Consider the following 3,255-nt stretch of genomic DNA (forward strand, 5'->3'; position numbering starts at 1 on the left):
CGCACGGGGCCGAGGGGCGGGGGGGCCGAACGCGAGCCGGGCCTAGGCTCGCTCAAGCTCGGCTCGTTTACAGCCCTATATAGGCGGCCAATGCCCTTCTATGTTACAATTCTCTCTTATTAGAGTTCAAATGTATGAATTATTACATGCCGCCTCCCTTTGAAGTTAGATAATATATTAAATAGCTCTTTCATTTTAAAGAAAAAGAAATCAAGAGGCATCTACATACATTTGCCACCCATGTCTTCACATATAACACCTAAATACGACATTCCAACGTTATACCGCCCTAAGTTTTCACCCAAAAAAAATATTAATATTTTTTTTTATTTTTTAAACTAAAATAAACATTATTTTAAAAAATATTGGTGCTAGATACATACATACATAAGAATTGAGTGGTATGCATATAAATCTTTCAAAGATAAACACCTTGAGAATGATCAAACTTCAATAAAAAATCATCAAGAACTTTGGCTCCATCAAACTTACAATCAAACAGGCTAACTCAACGAAACGGATCCAATGACATCAAATTTTGTCTAATATATATAAACTTTAAGTTTGGATCAAACCGTTAAACCACTATTAAAAGCTTTCAGTGCTTAATTAGAATGTCAAATGGATTTTAAATTTGACAAGTTTATAATCAAATAAACTGTCTCGACATGACGAATCTGATTAGTCCAATATCACACAATTTTGGTATCATTATGAAATTATGACACGTGGATATGACAGAAAAAAAATCGACCCGATAGCACAAGGGAATATTCCTCCTGTGTTATTCAATGTTATTCAGGTGTTATTGTTTGTTTTTCATGTGTTATTGTGTTTTGAGAATATTTCTGGTATTATAATAACACAATCACACATTAATAACACTTGAATAACACACAATAACGCCTGAATAACACACAATAACACTTGAATAACACGGGAGAAATTTTCCTTTGTGTTACCGGACATTTTTTTTTTCTGTCACTGTCATGTGACATGATTTCCCATGTGACATGATTTAATTGGACTCTGCTTACCTGCGGAGTCCTGATGCAATATTTTCTCTAGAATGTGAGAGATTCTTCCTTCTTTTTTTGTTTATTACTTGTTTTATGTCTTGTCACTTACTTTTTTTCTTTTCATGTCTTGTCATCTTTTATGTCATGTAACTTGTTTTTGTCTTCTTCTTTTTTTTATTTCTCTATTTTGGACTTTATCCAAATTGGAATGCTCGTCATCTTGTTGGCAGCACGATCCACGCTTACCACATCTTTTAGGATATTGAATCCAAAACTTTTATTTGGATTGTGGCCAAGGGATAGAGTGCAAAATCCGAGGGAAAAAAAAGGGATAAAAAGAGAGAGAGATTTACCTCATTGGTAGACAAAGAGGAGGGTGTCTCTGGGCTCGTCGACCCCTTTTATTCCACACAAGCAAGGGTTACAAGAGGGGGAAGAAGGGGGGAGAGCTCCCTACATGGGAGTAATAGAAAGAGCATAGGGATCAAGGACTTAGGGTCTAGGACCCTTAAGACATGCTAAGTCCCTTCTATTTATAGAGAGAAAGAGAGAGAAATAAAATGTTACAAGTATGCCCTTTCTTTATGCATGGTGGGCAGTAGGGGGTGATTCGGTCCTTTCCTTCCTTGGATCTGTTGTTCTGGAGATTTCTCGTTGTTGGACTCGTCAGCGTCGGGTGCGACCATGGTAGCTGGTTGGCAGGTAATGCACGACCCAAGTGGTCGATTAGTGGCGGTCGACTTAAGTGTTCAACTCACATGGTGTTGGCCGACCCAAGTTGTCGACCAGTTTGTGTTGACCGACCCAAGTGGTCTACCGGTTGGGAGTTGGCTGGCCGGTATGGGTTGGCCGGACAAGGTGGGCGACCAATTGGTGTTTGGCCGGCCCAGGTGGCCAGTTGGTTGGTTCATTACCGGTTCGAGTGGTCAGACTCTTTTTGGTCAGCTCATGGTAGACTGCTAGCTGAACATCTAGTGCCCTACCTATGGTGGCCGGTAGGTGGCTTGTGGTTGTCGGAGGCCTATTTTTGGGCCATACATGATCAACTTTATAATTTATTTTTGGGAGAGAGTAATTGAACCTAAGTTAAGACGTGATACAATGATTTCTCATAATCAGTTTGGACTTATGCTAAGCAAGTCTACTATGGAAGCTATACATTTATTGAGAATTTTGATAGAGAAGTAACCAGAGAGTAAGGAAGATCTACATATGATTTTTATTGATTTAGAAATAACTTACGAAAAATTTTCATGAGATGTACTTTGAAGATTTTTAAAAGTTGTTGACATGACTTATATTCAAGTCATTAAATAAATTTATACTAGAGTTGTTACTTGTGTTCGAACAGAAGGAGGATTGACTAACTATTTTCTTATTTCAGTTGGATTTCATTAGGGATCAGAGTTTAAGCCAATTTCCTTTTGCTTTAGTTATGGATGCTCTCATTGGACATTTATAGGAGGTTGTACTTTTTTTTTTGCTTCTCACTTGTGGTATCCTTCTTGTGGATAAGACTAGAGAAAGAGTTTAGAAAAAACTTGAATTGTGGAGGTCTACTTTAAATTTTAAAGGCATTTGTTTGAGTAGATCTAAAACTGAATACATGAAATATCATTTTAGTAATAGTAGATCTAGTGGCAGAGTTAACAATGGGTGGTCAAATCATAAAAGCAGTGAATGTTTTAGATATCTTATGTTTATATTTCAAAGTGATGGCAATGTAAATGAGGATGTTATTAGAAGAATTCAAGTTAGATGGTTGAAGTGAAGAAATGCATTAGGTATGTTGTGTGATAGAAAAGTACCACTTAGAGTTTAAGAAAATTTTATAAGATGGAGGTGAGACATGCAATGCTTTATGATACAAAATGTTGGAAAATAAAACAAAAACATAAAACTAAGTTATATGTTGGTGAGATGAGAATGTTTAGGTAGATGAGTGGCTTTACACTTAGAGATAAAATGTGAAACGAATAAACGCGTGAAAGGGTTGAAATAGCTCTTGTGGAAGACAAGATTACAAAGAGTTCATCTTAGATGGTTTACTCATTTTAAATGTCAACCATCTGATGATCTGGTTAGAAGAGTAGATGTTTTTAGATTCTAGATTCAACTTATGTTAAGAAAAGGTAGAGGTAGACCTAAAAAGACCTTAGCATGTTGTATAAAAAAATGATCTTAATTTATTAGAATTAAATTAAAATATGACACTCAATACGACATATTGATGAAA

Source organism: Phalaenopsis equestris, unplaced genomic scaffold, assembly GCF_001263595.1.
Source record: "Phalaenopsis equestris unplaced genomic scaffold, ASM126359v1 Scaffold000151, whole genome shotgun sequence".
Lineage (NCBI taxonomy): Eukaryota > Viridiplantae > Streptophyta > Magnoliopsida > Asparagales > Orchidaceae > Phalaenopsis > Phalaenopsis equestris.